The sequence below is a fragment of the Hemicordylus capensis genome, chromosome 4 (assembly GCF_027244095.1).
Source record: "Hemicordylus capensis ecotype Gifberg chromosome 4, rHemCap1.1.pri, whole genome shotgun sequence".
In the NCBI taxonomy this organism is placed as follows: domain Eukaryota; kingdom Metazoa; phylum Chordata; class Lepidosauria; order Squamata; family Cordylidae; genus Hemicordylus; species Hemicordylus capensis.
The window spans coordinates 301,574,854-301,598,558 of NC_069660.1; the positions used below are offsets into that span (position 1 = coordinate 301,574,854).

The 23,705-nt window shown below is 45.7% G+C and overlaps 2 long non-coding RNA genes across 5 annotated transcripts in view; one reads left to right on the top strand and one right to left on the bottom strand.

The window, feature by feature from the left end:
• Positions 1 to 2,960: 2,960 nt before the first annotated feature.
• Positions 2,961 to 23,705, bottom strand: part of LOC128323877 (uncharacterized) — a 206,957-nt gene continuing 186,212 nt past the window's right edge. For 2 of the 4 annotated variants that reach the window (XR_008306503.1, XR_008306506.1), the window contains exons 8-10: positions 8,169 to 8,224; positions 5,704 to 5,880; positions 2,961 to 3,698 (exon numbers count right to left, since the gene is read on the bottom strand). This is a non-coding gene — a long non-coding RNA (uncharacterized LOC128323877). The remainder of the gene's footprint in view (positions 3,699 to 5,703; positions 5,881 to 8,168; positions 8,225 to 23,705) is intronic. The other 2 variants (XR_008306505.1, XR_008306504.1) reach the window with 2 other exon arrangements.
• Positions 11,767 to 21,627, top strand: LOC128323878 (uncharacterized). The gene is made up of 2 exons (XR_008306508.1): positions 11,767 to 12,507; positions 21,361 to 21,627. It is a non-coding gene; the product is annotated as an uncharacterized LOC128323878 (long non-coding RNA).

Genomic DNA, 23,705 nt, shown 5'->3' on the forward strand with positions numbered 1-23,705 from the left:
ATCTAGCAATGCTATATTCTCAAGGGTATCAACAAGGCCTCTTCTGACTATCCCTGATCTGCTGCACCTTGCTGCTTTCCTCCTGGGACAAATAGCAATGGCAGGGGCCCCAGGCGGAGGCCTACAGGGGAACCAAGGGTTAAAACACCTCCACCACGGTCCCAATCTGGATTGGGGCCTTTGTCGCTGCTACTTACATTTTTTGAAGGACAAAACATCGGCCCTAGTCACGCCAGAGGCATCCCTTCTAGCTCAGAGGTAGGCAACCTCGGCTCTCCAGCTGTTGTTGAGCTACAATAAATTGTGTCTGGGGATGATGTGAGCTGTAGTTTAACAACAGCTAGAGAACCAGAATTATCCTTGATCTAGCTTGTCCCTACGAAGAATGACTAGTGCTTTTCATGACTGGGGGGACAAAAATGGTGCTGTCTCTTTTGCTTTAAGGCAGGGCTGCTCAATTAAGGGCCCCCCTGAAGCTGATATTGGACTACAACTCCCATAATCCCCAGCCACAGTGGCCAATAGCCAGGGATTATGGGAGTTGTAGGCCAACATCTGTAGGAGGGCCAAGGTTGAGCAGTCTTGCTTTAAGGACTACCTGCTCATGGAAGTGTCTTCTCAAAGGAACCTCTCTGTTTTCTAATATATCCCTTTTTCCTATTGAAGGAGGATGGCTTAGCTGATTCTGGTTAAGCCTTTCAGCCACCGCCAGTGCTGCCGGTGAGCGGGAATTCATGTGCCGTGTCTACGCTTCTTGGTGTTTTCTTTTCATGTTGCTTTTGACATGTTAGAGCGAAAATGACCTTTGGGCTTCCTACTGTCTTAGCACAAACCACAGACCCCACAGCAAGGGGCACTCTCATGTTATCACCTTATCATTTGTCACTAGCAGATTAGGCTTCCAAGTTGACCTTGGTTTATCGGGGTCTCAGGCACGGTTGGTCTCAGCTAAGCCTCGAGACTGTTTAGATTGTAATTATAGCTCTGCTGGTTAATTGAGAACGCCTCTCCTCCCAGCCAATCAATCACAAGGGAGGTTTGTTTGTTTTTCCCCCCTTCTCAGGGAATGGGAAGCTTTGCATTTGCCCTTTGTGGGGGATTTGGGGGGGGGGGAGAGAAGAAAGGAAACCATCAGATATGCTGAATGTACAGAAAAGTGCCTGGGAGTGTGCTTCCTCTGTGGCTAAAGCCTTCAAATTCATTAATTCTTCATTTAGATTTTTTTTTTAAAGCTACCCTGTTTCCTCACACATACTCAGAGGCTTACAATAAGTAAAATGTACTTTGAACTATGAGTGTAGCACTTTACGGAGTGGAATCAAAAGGAGAGGTTCCTCACCCAAGTCATTTACAATCCCAAATTGCAATCCTAAACAGCCTTATAAGGGATAAAATCCCACTGAACTCAAATGAGACTCACTTCCATTTGGGATTGCAGTGTATCTTTCATGATAGGAGAGGGCAACAGGAGAAGATCAAAGGCTAACACAAGGGAAGCAACGAATGAATACAATTCATTTTTGTATTCATGAATACAATTCATGAAGGTCGTCCACACGACCGGGAGGGTGGGGCGGTGGGCAGGCAAGGGGGGAGGCTGGTTAAACTCCTCTCCTCCCACCCCATGAGCGATTTTGTGTTTCTGGGAGCATGGATCACATCTCCGGACAAGCAGCGCTGCAGGGCGCAACGCACAGCTCCAGAGGCTGGGATGACGTGTCTTGGCCTCCGGGAATCCCACAATGCACTGCACAACATGCAAGATGAATGGGGGGATTCCCCCAAGAGATAGGCACTCTAGGTGCCTGTCTCTGTGTGTGGCCAGGCTGGAAGCAGCCTGAGCTCGTACATGAGCAGGTAGCCCGGGTTAGGGAGTGAGTGCTTCCTTAACCTCAGCTAACACCTGGGATAAAAAGCCAGGCTAGGCAACACTGACCTGCCAGGATCGGGCCTGATCCCTAGCCTGAGTTAGGTTGCATGTGAGAACAGCCTCATGTTTGTCTTCAGTTAGGCTTCAGCTCAGCTACGCATTCTTAAGGTTAGGGCCAATATTGGAGTCACACAAGAGAGATGAGATCCTATGAAGACCCAACCCCAACTGAGACTTTTTATGCCTCCTGTCCCTGACTGCCCCTCCCAAGTTCCACACCTCTGTTGCAGAGCAAGGATCCTCAAAGGGGCAACCCCTGGGCCTAGAGCCAAGCACTCAGCCACTGGATCTCTGCATTAAGTGAGCAGGCACTGCAGAGTGAGCAGCCCCTGGAATGTCGTGGGGGGAGGGGCGTGAATAGGGCCTTATTCGAAGTGATGCATTGACTCTGGAATCTCCACCTGCTCTTTGACTGGCGTATCTCCGAAATGCGGTGCTACAACCAAAGCGGCTGGGTGAATTCCTGAAGCTGGTGGCTGACAGCCAGACTAAATTACTCAACAGTATTACTCAGGAGTTAAGTGGGGCTGCTCAATTTTGGCCCTCCAGCTGTTTTTAGACTACCGCTCCCATAACTGAGATTCAGGTTTCAGGGACTCTGCACTGCCTGGTTCATCCTCAGTGCCTTGGCAGCTGGTATTAGTGATGGAGATTTGTCCAGCTGCTACCTCACTGAGGCAGAGTCCTGGCTGTCATTAGGGTAAGGGCCGTGACATCCCCTGCACTGTTTGTCCGGTTAGCAGTGATCGACATCAGGGAGATGGTGCAGCTAGAAAGGGTTGTACCCTCCCACCAACTCCACCATTGATCAAACTCAGATCATCCTGAGGCTGCTTTGAAATGCGGAGAGGAAAGTCAGGACATCCGATCACGGCTCTCCTGCATCACAACTCTTTTAGCGCAAGTTTCAGTTACACATTAAGTATTTATTATACTCCACAATAAAACCCGCCTTTCAGAAACATGTTTGATAAAACAAACCACTGCGTTAAGCCACAGAGAGCCTGCTGGAATGGAACACTGTGCCATGTTTTTGAAAAGGAACCTGAGATGAGCTTTTATTATTATTTATGATGAAGTCTCTGGGCAGATTACAACAAAACAATAAAAACAACAAGTAAAAAGGTTAACACGTTACAACAATTTAAAATTGAAAACAATGATAAAACCATTAAAATCCATCAAACTATTAAAACAGTATCTAATTAAAAGATAACCAAGGTGGGAGCTCAGTGTGGCCAGGACCAATGATTATTTATTTAAAGTATTTCTACACCGCCCCTCGAGTGCCCTACTGCTCAGGGCAGTCAATGGTTACCGGATGCTCACGTGTCAGGATGAATTTGTTCTGAACCGAAGACCTCAGGCAAGGCAACTCATTTAACCTTCTTTTTCATAACTCATACAAGCTTGTAATTCTCAACAAACAAGATGTGTAATTATCTGAAAACAGAGTCAGGATGAAAACACAGTCAGGATGAATCTGAAACACCGTCCACCTGAGAACACAGTCAGGCAGGAAGAACATGCTGCTTTGAATGGGGAATAGCTGGAAAGCGTGCGCACACAAGCATCTTCCCTCCGTAGCCCCTTTCCCATCTGATCTACTGTTGCAGTTGACTAACAGTCTATAGTTTCCAGTCTGATTCGCTTCATTGGTTGAGCCAGAATGAAGAAAAGTGATGCATCGACTCTGGAATCTCCATCTGCTCTTTGACTGGCACATCTCCGAAACACGGTGCTAGAACCAAAGTGGCCAGGTGAATTCCTGCAGGTAGTGGATGACAGCCAGACTAAGTTACTCAATAGTATTACTCAGGAGTTACTTTAAAGCAGGGCTGCTCAACTTCACAGCTCCCGTAATCCCCAACCACAATGGCCAATAGTTAGGGATTATGGGAGTTGTAGGCAAACATCTTCAGGAAGGCTTATGTTGAGCAGCCCTGCTTTAAAGGAACTTCAGTTGGACTACTTAGGAGTAATTTAGTCTGGATGCCAGCCATTATTTATTAAAAGATTGATGATCTCCCCTTTCTCCAAAGATTTCAGTTTGGTATAGACCAGTGGTTCCCAAACTGGGAGCCTCCAGATGTTGCTGAACTACAACTCCCATCAGCCCCAGCTACAATTTATTGTGGCTGGGGATGATGGGAGCTGTACTTCAGCAACATCTGGAGGCTCCCAGTTTGGGAACCTTTGGTATAGATGGTTCTTCCCACCTCCATTTCATCCTCGTAATAATCCTGTAAAATGGGTTAGGCTGAGAGCAACTGGCCCAAAGGCATTCAGTGAGCTTCACTGAAGGGCCTCATGGTGGAATGGAGAATTTGAATCATGGTCTCCCTGCCCCAATCCAATACTATAACCCCTGCACCAGACTGGCTCTCTGAAAAGGGAAGATCCTTGGTCTATGTGTTCAGAGACAGACTGTTGGATCCAGTTGTTGTAGCTGGGTGTAGCATGGTCCTGCATTTGGCTTATATGGAATAGATTGGTGGGTCTTTCAGACCCGCAAGTGTTGGAAGGGACCTTGGAGGTCTTCTAGTCCAACTTGATAGCAGCTTAGAAAATGATGAATCGTGTACAGTGATTGCATTAAAAGAAGTGTTTTTCCCCTCTTGTCATAACAAAATTCAGGATCACCCGATGAAATGGATTGGCAGTAGGTTCAGGACATGAAAGCAGTTACCACACAGTGTATACATAATTCGGAGGATTCACTGCCGCAAGATGAGTGGTGGCCATTAGCTAGATGGACAAATTCATGGAGGATAGGTCTATCAGCAACTGTTAGCTAGGAAAGCTAAATGGGACCTCTATGTTCAGAAGCAATGGCCGCATTTGCACACAGATTGCATTGCAGACATTTGTCCAACTACAGTCCGGCAACCTCTGTTTTCAGAGCAGGGGAGCCTCTTCCTGGTCCACTGAGGCAGCATCTTAGCAAGCTCCACAGTGCTGGCATTGCCAGACTGTGGGCAAGGCGTCAGCATGTAACAGGAGCGGCTGCTATTGGCTACGATCTTAAAGGGGACATGCTGAGTGCGATTGTGCCTTTTCGGAATGGTCCACCCACCTTCGGCATGGAAAGGGCATTTAAATCCCTTTAAATACCACGCCATGCCAGTGCTTCTTCTGAAAACACTGCCCTCCTATGCACACCAAAACTAAACTGTCCTGCACAAGCACAATTTGGGGGGGTGTCTTGTGGGGGCACTATTTCCCTCTTATCAGGAAAGGAAAGGGAACATGAGGACTTCAAAGCAAGGGATATATATGAGGGAGGACAAAGGATCCTGCGGGGGGGGGAGCTCTGGCCCATTGTGACCAAGGATGCTCTTGTGAGGGCTCACCCCAGCAAAGCAGTCCATGCAGACCAAACCACGGTCCTGCTCCTTGCACTCTCATGATAGGGCCAGTCTACTGGGGAGGACCTTAGGGTATGACACCTTCGGTTTTCTGTCGGTCTGCGCGCTCATGAGTTGAACAAACCTAACAGAGGAGCCCCCACTTGTGTGGGGCCCTCACTCTCTTTGGTTAATTATCAAACTTTTGCACTGAAACCCCCTGGGAAGCCTTGCATGGACCCAAAGGAGATTTTAATGCCCAATGTGTCAGCGCCTCGCCATGTCTGCAGACAGGGTACACACCAGGTGCGAGGACAGATCTTTTCTCTCATTCAAAACTCTGACATCTGACTGGGCACAGTAGAAAACTGAATGCTGTTCTTGATGGGTTTTTTGTCTGATTCAGCAGGATCACACCTTTCTTACCCATTGGCTCCGTCTCAGCAGCCTTTGCAGCAAGGAAAACAGAGCCCTGGTACTTTTCATGATGTATATTCTGTGGCCTTGAGCACTCACTGGAGACAGCGAAGGCTGCAGGTGGCCTTGTGCAAGCTCTTTCGCTCTTCTTTATACACACGTGTAGAAGCCATTCATAACTTGGTCCTAAGGGAGACAGCATTTATAGGTCTTTGGAGAATCTCTCTATTGTGTGCTCCTTCCACTCTTAATAACCAAAGCGATTTATATGCACATTTAGCACAGGAAATTAATTATTAGTTATTAGCTGGCAAGGTGCAATCTCTGAAGCTCTGGTGAAGTTTCCAGACTGATTCGCTCCATTAACTGAGTCAGCAATCTGGGGAAGTGAGGTATTAACTCAAGAATCTCCATGTATTCATTGCCAAGTGCACCTCAGAAGTTCATTAGACAATTCAAAAGCTTTGCTCACAATGAGACTGGATATCTGTAGAGCAAGACAGATCATTGATTCCCAAATGGCAAGTTAGGAAAATCTCATACATATGATAGGAGGAAGAGGTTACCCAGGTGGTAACCAAGCCTCTTTGTCCCTCTGCTTTAACCTGAGAACTGACTGGGACTGAGTCTTCTGAGTCTTCTTCTGCTTTCAGAACTCAATCATTCTTTGAAACCATGAGTATATTATTTCCTGGGGCCCATTTTATAAATGGTGCAGAGAGGAGAAGTGGGTATGCAGCAAAGGAGTTTTATTTAATACTGTGCAGCTCTAATCACAATAGAATGTCTGCTGCCCTCATGATAAAATGGCTCTATACTTTGTTGGGTTTCCCCAAAATGGCTTCCCTCCAAAAAATCAGTCGTAGATTTGGGTTCCCCTTTCAGTCACTGGCCTCATTTGCAAGTAGCAGTGGACCCGCAGTTCCGCTCTTCCCCCTGGGTCCCCTGCACACCTATCTGTCCATATTCAGGACAGGAGTTGAACTGCAGTCAGGGAGACTGCAGAGAGGAGGGGAAACTGGCTATGTGGGCTTTCCTCTGGCATTAACTGCAGGCCTGACAGCCAATCACAGATGGAAAGAGAGAGGAGCTTCCTCCCTCAACAGTTTCAGCCAGAGCACCCTACAGTTCTGCATTCAGATGAACAGTATGTAGCTTGAAACCTCGTGTATGAGCAGTGAAACTCACTACAACCCAAGGTTTCAAACTGGAGTTTGGCAAGGGAAACCATGGGTTTCATGCATTCGCAAATACAGGTTTGTCAAACTCTGGCTCTTTCACCTCCGGTTTCCCGTTACATGTAAATGCGGCTACTATCATTCCACAGAGTGCAGCACCAAGTCTAAGATCTGGAAAGTCTTTTGCAGCATTTGCAGTTCTCTAGATGCTACTTTTCCATTGCCCTGAAGAAAAGCTGGGCCCTTTGGTATCCCCAAACCACCAAATTTGTCTTGATTTCTGCTTCATGCAAATCAACCAACATTGATTTTAATTTCTTTCCTTTTTAAAAGAATTCTGATTCCCTTCTGCTAAATTCAGGTTTAATCCAAATTCAGAAAATACAAGGCACTTTAGGCCATTGTCAGCTGAAAAGCAAAATGTGACCTTTTTAATGCTTCATTTTTAAATGTATACCCATTAGATACATGTAGTTCATCTTATATTTTTAATGAATTGTTTTTATCTTATTGTTAACCACCTGGAGTTTTTAGGAGGAAGAGCGGTATATAAATATTCATTCAGTCATTCATTCATTCATTGTTAAATTTATATACCACCTTTCATAAAATTTTGTTTTATTTATAAATAATTTTTAAATTTATGTAGTTATAATTAAATAAATAAAGGCCATCTGTAGCCCAAAACTCATTGGGCTGGGCCAAGACATTTTGGCATCTGAGGCAGGATGCTAAACGCTGTTCTCCCATTTCCCCCATGCTCTACCCGCACTCCTTTCCTTTCCTACCTGGTTGTTCCTGCCACACCAACTCAACCAAGATGATCAGGGGCCTGGAACACCTTCCCTATGAGACAAGGCTACAGCATCTGGGGCTTTCTAGTTTGGAAAAGAGGCTACTATGGGGAGACATGATAGAGGTATATAAAATTGTCCATGGAGCAGAGAGAGAGGACAGAGAGAAAATTTTCTCCCTCTCCCACAACACTAGAGCCAGGGTCATCCCATGAAACTGATGGCCAAGCTCATATTATAACTTTCCATCGTTTAAATTCCCCAAGGTCTACAGCTTAAATTGGATATACATATCTTTTTCACTTAGCCCTAATGGTTTCAAAATTAGTACTGACATGTATATTAAATTTCACATGGCTGCCTCCAGAAAGAAACATTTTCAAGTGAGCATTCTGAAGCAGGGACACATTACATCACCACCGTTGAGTCACTCTTCTGTAATGATCACCCTTGTCGATGCTTATGGGTGAAGAAGATGTTCTGAATTTACAGTGGCACTCACCCTATATTATCACATCGGACTACAACTGAAGTTAGCCAGGGAAGTGATCACCAGCCCTATGTGAGAAGAAAAGGGAGAGGGAAAGTAAGCAGACTCCAGGCATTTGAACTCCTAAATCTTTCATCACCTTTTAAAAGCTTTATAAGTTTCATTCATGACTCTATTTTCTGGATGCACCTTTCCTGATCTGTAAAACATCAAAAACCACTGTCAAATTTAAATTTTCCCCTGTTGATGACATTGTTGACACTCAACTCTTGTATTCACCAGGACACCATATGGAAAAAATTAACATCATTCACAAGTGGGGCATATATGTTTGCTCTGACTACACTTATGTCATCGTATACTTTAGGTTTAATAACTGCCAGCTTTCCCTACTCATCCTATTTGAAATGGAGTAACTGGAAACGTTAATTTTCCTCCCAAGAAATTAGACTGCTCTTGATTTCTGGAAGAATATGGAGTGAGGTGAGGATGGAGCAAGAGCTCAGTAGTAGCTCTGCATGCAGGAGGTCCCAGGTTCACTCACTGGTATCTCCAGGTAAGACTGGGAAAGACTCCTGTCTGGAAATTTGGAGAGCTGCTGCCAGTCAGTGTAGTGTTGCCAAAAGAGCTCATCTTGGGGCTGTAAACAGCACCCTTCTATGTGATTTGGAACTGTGGGACCACAGCTTCCATTTTGGATACCTGAGCTCACGGGATTGGGAACTCTGCACATACCCATATTTGGCAAACTATGCAATTTGGTTGCTTAGCACAAGCAAAGCATGGGGCAATCCTGCCCTAGGTCGCCATAACAAAGCTAAATGGAATCATCCCCAATACCTCTCTTTGTCTGACTTTCAAGGAGAAGGAAAAGCTGGCAAAGTAGACCCCAGGTTAAAAAGATATTTTCAGAGGGAATAACTAACTCCCTCCTGCAAGAGATAACTCTGATAATCTCCTCTGCAGTAACTCAGATAAGCTCTGCGCATCCCCACCATACTGTCAACCACCTGGCAAGGACTAAAGGACTAAAGGACTTAAAACATTTAATGTTTTAAATGATTTTAATTGTAAACTGCCCAGAGATGCAAGTTTTGGGAGGTATAGAAATATTTTAAATAAAGAAAAAAATAAAATAAAGGGTTAAGTCATTAAGAGTTAAGAAAAACATCTCTCTCCAGCTGGAGAGACATCCCGGTTCTCAAAAAAGCTTTAAGGTCACTCATTCAGACCTCCACATACACTTCACCCAAGCCGTTCCCACCCTTTTGTTCAGTGGGTTTACACCCAAGACTGATCAGTTCTTGCAGCCATGAACTTCATTGTTCTACCTGAGTTTCAGCCCCTCCAGGGAGGGATCCTGACTTACACATTGCCCCCAGCCATGTTTTGGAGTCTAAATACTCTTGGCCCAGCCACATGGCCTTGGAATCGGGGTCTGCATGGAAGTAGGGATGTGCGAAATGTTTTGAATACAAAACGTTTTGTACCCAAAGCAGCCTGTTTTGGGTGTTTAGTAGACAAAACAAAACACCCATTTTCCAGATCCAAAAGTTTTGTATACAAAACAAAACGTCCCTGTTTCGGCTACAAAACGTTTTGATGTTTCGGACCTCCATTTTGTGGTGATCTCTGAGTCAGTCTCCATTTTGTGTTTGACATCTCTTTGAATTTCCCACCCTTCCAGCCTTCTGATCAGTGACCTGAATCATGAGCTGACCTGCTGACAATTCCCTCCTTGTTCCCCATTGGTTCTTTTGCTTCTTGCCGCTCTTTACTGACCCCACATTGGCCAGGGGAAGGGTTGCTAACCCATGGGGTACTGGGTTCTGCTGTTTCTGTGGTGTTCTGAGTGTAGATTCTCTGGTAGCATATGAGAGTGGATTCTTGTTTTTCACTGAAAATCTGATATGCTACCAGAGAATCTACAATGAACACCTCAGAAACAACAAAACCCAGTACCCCACAGGCTTGTGGGTGTGGGGGTGGTTGGCACCCTATGTGCACTACACAACCCCTCGCTCTGGGAAACCCCAGTGCCCCCCAAGTGGAATTATGGAGCTGCTGTAACCACCATTATTCCCCATGGGAGAAATCTTAAAGACATGTAAACTTCAACAAATCACAAAAGGTCAGCCCTTTGCCCAATTCCTTTGAAATAATTCTGGAAGTTTCCTTGCCCCCATTGGGCACTACCACCCACCACACTCTGCTCTGGGTCATCCCTTTCCCCTTGATTTGAAGCGATACATCCCTTTCCCCTTGATTTGAAGCAATACATTTGCTGGAATCCACATTATTGCCTATGGGAAAATTCTTAAAGATGTGTACACTTAAAAAAAATCACACAAAAAATCAGCCCTTTGCCTAATTCCTTTGAAATTTGGGTGGTAGCTTCCACCCACTGGACGCTACCACCACCACCCCCTCTTTTTGCCCTGGGACCCTTTTTAAAAATCCAAATCGATTCAGATTCGGATTAGGAAAATTTGGCTACAAAACAAAACAGGGCTGATTCGGATTCAGAAAACTTGGGTACAAAACGGGGATGTTTCTATTCGGATACAAATCGAAACAAGAAAATTCCAAAATGCACAGCCCTACATGGAACTCTGCCTGAACTTACACCAATCTGGTTCTCAAGTGGTAGCTTGACGCCACTCGTCTCTTCTTTTTCTTCCTGCTTTCCTGCTGCCCTCCCTCTGCAAAGGGACCTGCTTGCATGTCCCCCCTCTACAAGTGCACACAATGCACCACCGGATAAGGATAGGTAAAACAAACCTTCAGCCTCTCTGAATCTCCTCACCTCCTTTTCCTCTTCTGTTTCTCAGCCCTTTCTTCAGCAAGCCTTAAGCTGATTTATCTACAATCTGGACATTAAGCTAAATTCCTCTCAGCGAAACTCCTGTTAAGATTGTCATTTAAGATTTTATTGCCTGCCTAACCAATCCTTTTTCATTTCCTATACCCCAATTTTATCCCTTAATAAGTCTGTTGTATTGCATTTACGTTTCCTCATCATTTCCAAGACCAAAACTTTGTTCAGGTTAATACTGCAAGAGACTGCTCCCCCATAGCCTAGCTGATTCCTCACGTTAGCCCAAAAGCATAGCAAGAGTGTCTAGCCAAGCATTCTATTAACAGTAGACAATACTGAGCTAGATGGATCAAGGGTCTGCTATAAGGCAATTTCTTATTGTTCCTATGTATCATGTATCTATGAGAACCTTATTTCCCAGCCCACATGCTTTAGGAAGAGCCAGGGTTGGTCTCATCTGTCATTTATAATCCACTTAAAAACTGATTCGGTTTCTGAAAACAAAGAATAACAGTATAAATAGTACAATCTAAACTATTAAAAATAAAGTGTAATAAAATGTATTATTCCCAAAGCATAATCAATCTATTATATTAATTCTCCTGGGTGTGCCTTGGAATGTGTGTCCCAGAGCCCGGCTGATTGGCTGGGTGGCAGACGTGCCTGATTGGCTGAGGCACACTCAGGAGGATTGGTTGCCACGGCGGGAGCCCGGCCGTGGAGTCCAGAGGTGGTGGGCCTGGCCCGGCCACGGAGGCAAGGCCCAGGAGGGAGGAAAGAAATTGGGGGGGGGGGCAGAAGTGGCAGTGGGGAGGAGAGGTGACTGGGCTTGGAAGCAGAGACTGAGGCAGAAGCAGGGGCGGGGAGGTAACCGCGGGCCCCAAAGAGTGCACAGATGCTCTGTGCAGGGTCGGCTAGCATAATAATGATTAAATGAGCAACATTTCATATAGGGGTGTGCACAAATAGTTCGGTGCCAAACCGGTTCGCCTCTTACCGGGCCAGTTTGGAGGTTTGGTCCGCAATTTAACTGAACCAAGCCCGGTTCAGATGGACAGGTTCAGTGCCAAATGGGCAGCGGGGGTGGAGGGTGCGATGAGACAGATAGTAAAAGGGTCTGCTTACCGCCAACACACTGCTCCCACTGCTGCTTGCACGCACACACACACACACACACACACACACCCCAGTGCAGCCGATAGCTACAGTGTGTGCACTCTTTCCTCCTTTACCAAGCTACCCACCCAGCAGGGGTAGCTCAGTTCTGGCCTCCACGCATGCCAGGGTCCCCCATCCCTGTACTTGTAAAGGGGGATCCTCACGAGATTCTGCTTTACAATTATGCACATCGGGTAGAACAGTGGAACAGTCTGCTTCATGCAGTGGTGGGAACTCTGCTGAATATTTTCAAACAGAGGCGTGACAGCCATATGTCAGGTATGCTGGCCATTTCTTATACTGAGCAGGGGGTGAAACAGAAGACCTTCAGAGCCCTTCCAGCTCTACAATTCCATGATTCTGTTGCAATAAACTGTAAGTTGCCTTGAGAATCTTTTGATCAAAATGCAATTTGTAAATAACCCTTTCCATCTAGATAGATAGATAAACTTTATTACGATTGTAGATCAGACTGTACAAAAAACATTACATAAGACTAGAGTGTATAATAAAAACCTAGTCACATTGAAAGTAATCTCTTTACAAAAGTTAGACAATTTCTGTCTAGATATGTCAAGAACCACCTACTCCTACATCTCTGCCTTTTATTTATTTATTTACTTGCGTACTTATTTAAAATTTATTATTTGTTATTTATTTTATGTTTATATTTATATTCCACTCTTCCTCCAACGAGCCCAGAGTGGCGTACATAGTTACGTTTGCCCCAATAACCACCCTGTGAGGTAGGTTAGGCTGCGAGATAAATGACCGGCCCAGAGTCACCCAGTGAGAAATGTTCATGGCTGAGGGAGGCTTTGAGCCTGGGTTTCCCCAGTCTAAGTCCAACACTCTAACCACTACAGCACATGGGGAAGGCTCCACTCTGTATGCAAATACCAGCTGAGGTTCAGCTGGTGAGCATGAGGAGCCCACATACTTCAGACTCATCTGCTCCATTGGGCCATTGGGACAGATGGAATTGGAGCTCTCTAGCATTCTGTTGGGTTTATGCCGTCACTTCTGCTTTTGGTTTGCTGAGTTTTATGGTTTTACTTGGTTTTAATGTTTTATGGCTTTGGGGCTGCAAGAAAAACTGCAGTGTAAACAAGATATAAACAAATTAATAGATCTCTAGGATGCATCGCACACACAATCAGCCTGCCAAATTCATTGTCACAGGGTGTCACAATAGTCACTAGCATCAATGGCTTTCAGATAATTTAGGCTATGTGTATGCCACAATTCTATGGCAGCACAGAAATACAGAATGGCTGTGTGCAAAATTCAGTATTCTTGTTTTTTAAAAGCAAGTGTCTAGCCCTTATGGTTTTAGAGATGTGTTAAGGAGTCTGCCTGAAAATCTCAGAAGCCAGAAGCATTGCAAAATAAGATTTACAGAGGACAGGGCACGAAGAGAGAATGAACTTAGCTTTTTAAAAGAACAGGAGGCCTTTATGCTCTGGTGTCAGTGCTGGGCAAGCATACATGCCATGCGTTCATCCTACAGTTGTGCTTGGCAATGAATGGCATCCTCCTCTTTTAGTCTGATCACTGACAACTGACCTGTGCAGCTGGCAATCTAGCAAGCTCTACTGAATTACGAGGAAGTTACAGTTGTAGATAAATATCCATTAGGAACTGAACTGACACAACCAAGTTTACTTTGCTTATGACTGAAGCCAGATGTGAATGTGGAGCCTCTAGAGGTGAAAGGTCAGCCCATGAATCTGTGGTGCCATCTTGGACCTCCTACTGGCTTTTGGGAAAGACGTTGCCTTTCCCTGCCCCCCCCCCCACAACACACACTTTCCTGGTGACACATGAGATTATTCTCTCTCTCTCTCTCTCCCCGCCACCCACCCACCCACAGGAGAGGGAGAGGGAGAGAGAACATGTTAAACCAAGCCATGTCACACACTATCAAGTGAACTGACTGATGACAATAATGTGAAATTAATTAATTATTATTATTATTATTTTTTTGCATTTATATCCCGCTCTTCCTCCAAGGAGCCCAGAGCAGTGTAGTACATACTTAAGTTTCTCCTCACAACAACCCTGTGAAGTAGTTTAGGCTGAGAGAGAAGTGACTGGCCCAGAGTCACCCAGCTAGTATCATGGCCGAATGGGGATTTGAACTCGGGTCTCCCCAGTCCTAGTCCAGCACTCTAACCACTACACCACGCTGGAAATGACTGATAATAATCGGTCTAATAATAACTATCAAAAATTCAGATTAAAAGGACATAACCCATGCCCAGTTACACACAAGCCTTGTGAAGGCTTTACAAATAAGTCCAAAAAGTGATGTACAAGGTCAGTTATGCAGTAATGGGAGAAATACCAGTGTTTTTGAAAACTTCAACTAACTCAGTTATGCTGCTAGATCAATGGTGGGGCAAATTTCTACGACTTTCCTTTCCTCAGGAACTGCTCTGTGCCACCCAAAAATATGCCCCTGGGGGTTGCACTGCCCTCAGGGACATATTTTAGGGTGGCACAGAGGGTTTACGGGAAAGGCAAGAACTAGGGGAAAGCCTCATCTTAGATTCAGGTAAATACAGTACAATCTCTTCCTTGGCTGGTACCCAGATATTGCTATTCCTATAGTTGGTTTGAGTGGGCCAATTCACACAGCAGCCTGTGCAAACAATACTCCATATGCTGAGAGGCCTCTAGGTCAGGGGTTATCAACGTTGGGTCCCTAGATGTTTTCTGACTTCAACTCCCATAATCTCTAACCAAAGGCCACTAGGGCTGGAGATTATGGGAGTTGGAAGTCCAAAAACATCTGGAGACCCAATGCTGAGAATCCCTGCTCTAGGTGACTGTAGCAGCAGCTGCTGATGCTGATACAGTAGTAGTAGTAGCTATCTGTTCTGGTAGTTTTTACAACCTTTCCGTCTTTTTTTCAGCATACTGCCTACTTTTCCCACTTGCTCACCCATCTTCTCCTTGGTGTAGGAAGAAGGACTAGACCTCAGTCAAATCAAGGGCAGCTTCTCAGATGAGAAGAGCCTGTCATTTCATCTCAGAATGCTGCTATAGTGCCAGGGGCGTAGCAAGGTTGGAGTGGGCCCAGAGACAAGATTTTAAAATGGCCCCCCCCCAAAGTCCAGGGCCTCCGCACACCCCAGGCCCCCAAGGATTTAAGTCTGATATTCCAAAATAAGTATGCTGCCTGCAAATACATTTCACTGAATACACACACACACGTCACAATATATAGTGATATACATTGAGTACTATACATTTGTATTACTTTTAATGCCTAGAACACACTAGAAAGATGAATTATTAAAATGGGCCCCTCGCTGCAGATTAGCAAAGGAGACTTTCAACCATGCAGGGTGAACCTATGTTTGTTTTCCCAGAATTCTGAACAAATTCAGTCAAGTTTGATTGCAGGAGGTTTTTCACAGGAGGCTTTTAAAGCCCTTTAAGACACATCTCCTCTGGAATGGAGGTGCTGCATTCACATGTTGGCCAGATTTACCCTGAAGTCCCTGCAAGTTATTGGGGAGCAGTTCACACACAAGAAAAATAAAATAAAAGCACCACACATGCTTCACAGTTCTCACTCAGACCTTCTGGGTTGCAAAACAACTTGAACATAAGTGCATTTATAAATGAATGAATGAATGAATAAAATTAATAAAATACTGTTCCAGAAGTTTTTGCAATTTTCTGCCATGAAACAAGCCACTTATAGGACTTTTTAGATAGTTTTTTTTAAGTCAGCAAATTTTCCAAGCTGTTTCAAAATAAATATTCAGAGACTTCTCGGTCCCTCCCCCCCCCCATATCCAAGCCCTATGGCAAGCAGATCCCTATATATGGGGGGGGGCGGGAAAAGTAACCACAAAAAGGAGTTCACACTCTACCTGGCAAATGCTGGTCTGGGTTAAGCAGGGCAGCAAGGGGTCTTCTGCTGCAGAGAACACTCTGGCTGCCTCCTCCTTCCTGGCTTGCTTGGGCCCTACTCGAGTTCAGGCTTCACTGCGGCCTACACGGAGGCCTCCGTGGAAGCCCCGCCCACCCGCTGATCAGCTGAGAGGCGGGAGAAAAGGAGCTCTCTGCAGCTTGCCTGCTGCTTCCATTGCGGGCCAGCAGAACAAGCAGGAGAGACGGCGAAGAGGGCAAGTGGCTGAGAGGCTATGGGGCTGGGCAGGGGGCAATGGGGAGTCACATGAGGTGCCTCTGGGGTGCCCCTCCAGGCAGTGGGGCCCCCAGACAACTGTCTCCCCTTGCCCTACCATTGTTACGCGCCTGTATAGTGCTGTGATTAGCACTGCCTGCTTCTGTGCTTCGTTCTTCATTGCTGTATTGGAAGCCTGCTCAACTTAGCCCCCCACTAGCTGTTTTTGGACTACAGCTCCCATAATCCCCAGCCAAAGTGGCCAATAGCCAGGGATTATGGGAGTTGTAAACCATCATCTGCAGTAGGACTGGCACTGAGCAGCCCTACTGTATTGCAATACATTCATTGGCTCTTGCAGATGGTGTCCCAGCATTGTAATCACAGGAAGAATCTCTCCATGAGTAGAGCATTTGGTTCTTTAGACCAAGGGATCCCAAACAGTGGTACACAGATATTACTGAACTACAACTCCCCTCACCCCCAACTACAATATATATTGTGACTGGGGATTATGGGAGTTGTAGTTCAGTAACATCTGGAGTACAGGTTGTGACCTTGGACAGCAGAGGTATGAGGTTGAAGAGCATACGGAACAGGACAGGGCTTACAGGTATGTTCTTTATTCCAGCTTCAGTTCAAATTCCAATGTGAGATATAAGGAGCCACCCACATGGTGTTCATCTATACTGTATAAGTTCTCAGTGCCATTAGCTGACAATCCATGAAAAAGCCATGCCTATTTCAAGTTAGAATAAAAGTAGCATTGAAAAGACAATGATTTTTCACAGATTTGTCAGCAGATGGCATTAAGAACTTAGGCGACATATTTGAACATCATGCAGACAGCTCATTAAATCTCCTGTTGGAATTCACACATTGGAATAAATCACCATCTGGAAGAACCCCATTAGCATTGGTCCAATCCTTTATTAAAAGCTTACTCCGTAAAGGCTATTCCAAACCTCCCATTGCTCAGGGAGGGAGGAGCATAGAAAGAGATGTTGTTCAATCCCGTAAGTAACATATACTGTAGCTCTGTTTCAGTCAGCAAGTTTGGGGGCTTCCATTTAAACGGTGGTTTGGCCATTTAATCAGTCATGGAGGAGATTGCTCACTTCTTTCTGACATCTAGTGACAAAAAAACCCTGGAATTTCACACACAAATAAAGCAATATCCTTTTCACTTCCTTTATTGGTCAACTAGTTATATTGGGCAACATCCAAACCAATTAGTCAAGACGAGAAACCCACTGAAATCAGTTAGACAATTTAGTCATGCTTAACTTAAATCCTGTTAATCTCTAGAGGATTTAGTCATGACTACCTTAGTCTGATGGGATAAACCCATTAGGTTTATCCATCTAAAATTTGCTGCAGGCATTTGAATTTCTCACAAAAGAAAGTACTGCATGGCAAGGTTAGGAGTTTGAGGGTGAAAACAGACATTCAGCTAAGAACAGCCTACTGGATCAGGCTCAATGTGTTTCCCACAGTGGCCCACCAGATGCCTCTGGGAAGCCCACAGGCAAGAGGTGAGGGCATACCCCCTCTCTTGCTGTTGCTCCCCAGCAACTGGTATTTAGAGGCATCGAGGATGGAGGTGGCCTATAGCCACCAACTAGTAGCCATTGATAGACTTGTCCTCCATGAATTTGTCCAAGGCCCGTTTAAAGTTTCCAGACTAGTGGCCATCACCACATCCCCTGGCAGAGAATTCCATAGATTAATTATGCACTCTGTGGGAAAGTACTTCCTTTTTTTTTTTTTTTTTTTTTTTGTTCCTAAAATTCCTGGCCTTCAGTTTCCTGGGATGACCCCTGGTTCTAGTGTTGTGAAAGAGGGAGAAAAATTTCTCTCTGCCCACTCTCTCTACGCCATGCATAATGTTATACACCAATCGTGTCTCCCTGTAGTCACTTCTTTTCCAAACTGAAAAGCTCCAGATGCTGTAGTCTTGCCTCATAAGAAAGGTGCTCCATGCCCCTGATCATCTTGGTTGATCTTTTCTGCACCTTTCCCATTTCTCCCATTTGAAGTGGAGACACAGTATTCATACTGAACAAGCTGACCCCGCACAGAGCATCTGTGTGCTCTTTGGAGCCGGCTACCTCTCCCCCCCAGTCTCCAGCAGGGCCGAGTGCCGCCGCCACCGCCGCCGCCACCGCCACCGCCAGCGGGACCGGGTGCCGCCGCCGCCGCCAGCGGGCCAGCCGAGAGCCGCCTCCACTGCCTGTCAGGCCTGCCGAGAGCCGCTTGCCAGTCTTTGCGGCCAGCCTCTTTGGGGGCCGGCCACCTCTCCCCCACCCCAGTATCGTGGCCTGCCACGCTGCCGCCTCCTCGCTCCTCGGCCTGTCCTCCTTCTCGCCTCACCCCCTCGCACCACCCGTTGCCGCCAGGCCGGGCCCGCCGGCAGCCCTGGCCCGCACCACCGGCCAATTGTCCTCTCTCCTGGGTGTGCCAGCCAATCAGGCACCTCCGCAGCCCAGCCAATCAGCTGAGCTGCCGGGACGCGTTTTGGAAGGCACACCTAGGAGAAATACAGTATATATATATAGATACTTAACCCCTACCTTCTGCCTTTTCTGTGCAACTTCCTCCCTGCTCCTCCTCAGCCACTGTTTCCTAATTGGGGTTCTGGGCATCTGTTTGCCACTTTGTGAGGAAAAGTAAAAGAAGGAGTTACAGAGCAAAAGCTACAGGCCGAAAAACAGTTAAATAACTGCCTCCCATCCACTATTTCTCTCCAAACTGTTGCCCTTTGCAGCTACCCCTTCGGTGCTTTGCAGCTATTTAACAGAGACCCAGCTTCCAGCTACCTAGTTCAGCTGGGAAGTGCAATGTCAAAAATGTCTTAGGATTTGCTCTCTGTCCCTCCAAAGTTCTCAGTGACCTTTGAGGCCTTCAGGGCATGTTAGGTCACAGCACTGTTCTTGCACTGGAGGCTAAATATGCCTAATGCAGAAAGATGCATGAGATATCCATTCCAGCAATACGCAGCATTGTAAACCTGAAGTGGCATTATGTTTTAAAGTAAAAACATATCCTTACACAGCTTGATGTGAGAAGCTGCTGAAACGTACCCTTAAGCAGTTTGAAGGGAGAAACTAATAGAAGTTCAACCCTTACGCTGGGTAGAGACCACTAGCAGAAAGAAATTCTCCAGACAACTGCCGCTGAAGAAGGCATGGCAAAGTTGCAACGCATATGGCGAAAACACAGGATAACACAGGATGTTGGCAAAATCATGACATGAGATTTTGTCTTCTGGTTACAATATGATATTGGGAATATTTATTTTCACTTCGCCTATCTCACCAGCAATATATCTTTGAAATAAACTATTGGATCCAATCTTTTCAGTTGGACAGAGAGATTGCTTTAATGATTATTTATTTTTGCATACATCCACTAAAAACTTTTGCTCCTCCGCTAAAAAAATTTATCTTCATTATAGCATAGCGACAGACTAAGGCATTGCGGAGCTTGAGGTGAGGTGCAGAATTCTTCCTTGCCCCACACCCCAGGTGGAGTTCACCTTCCTTGCAAAACCAACCCTTGTCAGCTTTGAAAATGCATGAGAAGCAGGCAGGTTGCCAACAGCTTCCTCTAGGGATGTGCACAAACCTGTTCAGAGGCCCTTTTACAGGCCTCCAGACAGGTTCAAACCCTGGCCAGCTCGAAGGTTTGACGATGGTGGGGTGTATACCTTTAGGGGCGGGGGAGGATGCACTTACCCCGCTCAGCCATGTTTCCCTCGCTGGTGCTGGATTTCCTAAAAGTCTGTTGGGGTGGCAGCATACCTTCCTGCCGCCCCATTGCCCCCTTTACCGGATATGACAAGAAGTACTAGACATGCCTGCATGCGTCGGGCACCCAACATGCGTGAGCGCAATATGCGCAAACACAGGCGCATCTAGTACTTCCAGTCATATCCGGTAAAGGGGGCAACAAGGTGGCAGGAAGGTACACTGCCGCCCCGTCGGACTTTTAGGAAATCCAGCACTGGCAGAGGAAATGCAGCGGTGGGTGGGGTAAATGCATCATCCCCCACCCTTAAAGTCACACACACACACACACACTGATTCTGTGCACATCCCTAGCTTCCTCCTCTGTCCTCGTGTTTCTTGCAAGTTTTGCAAAGAGTGTGAGGAGAGGCCCTCCTTGGAAAGTTTGCAAGGGTAAGATCGGTCCCAAAGAGCGGCTCTGATGGTGACAGTGTGGGAGGGGGTATCTTGTTGCCCTGCTGGTGCCTCAGTAATCTGCCACTTGAGGTAACTGCCTCGTCTTGCCTCACAAAAGGGCCGCCCCCATTATATCAATAGTATGTGTGTGGGGTAGTGGACTGTATATTTCAAGGGCCCCAGGAGGGTTGCAGTCTGTCTTTGTGCATTCTATACATGGAGACACATTGCAAACTCACAGGTTCCCTATTGGTGAAAGCAGAGATGGTGGGCAGTGTTGGCATTCACTGCAAGATTGGAGCCAGCATGGTGTAGTGGTTAGAGTGTTGGACTAGGACTGGGGAGACCTGAGTTCAAGTCCCTATTCAGTGTTTAAAACCAACTAGCAACCACATACTGGCAAATGCCTATTCAGCCATGAAACGCACTGGGTGACTCTGGACCAATCACTTATCTCTCAGCCTAATATACTCACAGGATTGCTGAGAGGCTAATTATAACCACATATGCTGCTTTGGGCTCCTTGGAAGAAGAATGGGATATAAATGTGTGGTTTTTTTAAAAAAAAATGCTCCTCAAGTCAGTGGGGAGCTGGTTTTGTGGCAACCAGCATAAATTGCCCCTTTGCTAAGCAGGGCCTGCCTTGATTTGCTTTTGGAGGAGAGATTACATGTGAGTGCTACAAGATTTTCTCCTTAGGGCCTTCACTCAGTGGAAGAGCATCTGCATGTTTGCTTGCAGAAGGTCCCTGGTTCACTCCCTGGCCGCATCTCCAGCAGGGCTGGGAGAGACTCCTGACTGTAACCTGAGAGAGCCACTTCCAGTCAGTGCAGACAATACTGAGCTAGATGGACCTCGGTATAAGGCAGTTTCCCATATTCCTAATTTGGTTTTTCCTCATAGGGGTGAATGGCAGCCATTCCTTTGTATGGGAGAAAGGAGTGCTCTCAGGGAGACCACTGCAGTGAGGACAAAACTGGCCCTTTGCCTGGAGCAGACCACATCTTAATTACAGACCACACAAGTTCTCCAATAGAACTCAAAAGGAGCCACTGAAAACTGAGCCAGCATCTACAGATAAATATGGAATCTTTACTTACTTACTTATATCTATGTAAACCGCTTTAGGAACTGTTTAACAGTGGTATATAAATATTCATCATATTCACATCATTTTGTACTCAAATGTTATTAGGGATGTGTGAATTGATTTGGGTACAAAATGATTTGTGCCCAAATCTACCTGTTTGGGGTGATATGTGGACAAAACAAATCACCTCTGTGCTAGCTGGCCAGATTTTGGTCCAAAACAAATCGCCCAGATTTTGGTCCTGAAAAATTTGTATATTCAGACCTCCATTTTGTGGCGATATCTTTTGCTGTCTCCATTTTGTGTCAGGAAATCTTTTTGAAAATCCCACCCTCCCATGCTTCAGATTGGTGACACAGTGTGCAACAGCTGGCTGGTGATTCCCACCTGCTTCCAGATTGGCTCATTTCCATTCCGGTCTTGTGTTGCCAGGGGTGACTGACCCCACATTGGCTAGGGGAAGGGTCAAAGAAGGGACAGGGAGTGGGGAGTTCGAAGTAGGGATTTTCAAATATACATAAGGGAGCAGCCAGCCACCATTCGGCCTTTCTGCCTCGTGGGAGGAGAGAGAGAGAGAATGAGAGAGAGTGCCAGAGGAGCTTTGCTTTGCCTAGCCTGCCTGCTGCCTGGAGTGGATTCTCCGCTTTTTTCCCTGATTAAGAAAAAGAGTAGAGAATTTTTTTCACCCTCTTCCTGTTGCTGAGAGAATCACTGCCTGCGTCTGCTGTCTGTGTGAATCGATTTGGGTACAAAATGATTTGTACCCGAATCTACCTGTTTCGGAAGATTTGTGGACAAAACAAATCGCCCCTCTACTAGCTGGACCAATTCGGACCCAAAACAAATAGGGGGTGATTCGATTTGGGTACAAATCAAATTTTAAAAAATTGAATCGTACATATCTCTAATTATTATTCATAAGTCTGTCTTCAGCTCTATCTCTTGGTCATGCTAGAGTGTAACAAAGTCCAGGAATTGACTTTGATTTCTCACTCATTTCCAACTCTTTTTATTTGCCAGGCCTGTCTGGAAGCACCCAAAATTATTTTAAAAAATTCATAGAAGAGTCCCTTCTATGTTTCTCTGCAGCCCTTTGCCTCTGCAGTCTGGGTTTCATTTCACTTCACTCTCCCCTCGCTCATTTTGATCATGTAAGGCAATCATGTCTACCTGCTTTGCTGAGAAGTTTTGAAGGGCAATTTGGGAGAGCTGTTGCCAAGTGCCAAGTTATTTTAATAATTCACTCTATGCAGTTACCGTCCTCCTCCTGCCAAGCAAAATAAAAACAAAATTTTGATACAACACTGGGAAAATTCCCTCCGATAATACAAGAGCACAGCCTTTCCGTCGATTTGCTTGTGGTGTTTCCACGCCAGCCACTTGAACAACCAAACTTTATTTCCTGTCTTCAAGCATTTCCAACTTCAGCCTGTTTCCAATCAGTTCCCATTTGTTGTAGTAAAAACAGTGGATAGAGAGCCACAAATCTGAATTTGCAGCTCTTCTAGCTTTCCTTCTTATCTCATTCTAGAGTGATCCTGAAACCAAGGTAAGCCTGAAGTTTATTATGTGCAACCAAGTCTGCCCCATGGGAAATGATTAAGGCCACTGCAGAATTATCTCATTTCCTCAACAGCAGAACTTTTCCCTGCAGCAGAGCAGATTTGAAGCCAATAGGTCTAGAGAATGGCACCGGGGGGGGGGGGGGGGCGCACGAGGCCTCTACCCATTCGCTTTGTACCTTATGACCAAATTGGACATTGCATAGAGTTCTGTGTTACTTTCCTCCATGGTTTTTTTGTTTCTTTGTTTTCTCCAGAAGTAGCCTTAGCAAGCTGCTGGTTCAAACAAAGGGAAGACAAACCATGAGAGGCTGTTTAACCCTTTCTACTATGGATGATTTTAGCTCAAAATATCCCAATCCCAGCTGTTTTTCCACCCACAGGGGACAAGATAAGGAAACTCTTGGAGGGGAAAAGACTCTGAACTGAAAAGGGGGGGCAAGCAGAGGAGGGGAAGGTTAAGCAGCCTCTCCCCACTTACCCTTCCTCCATTCAGCTTGCCCAAGCTACATTTGCTTTAAAAAAAATACAAACATGGAATAAAGTAACATGGAACTGCACCAAACATTCATTCATTCATTCATTCATTGAATTTA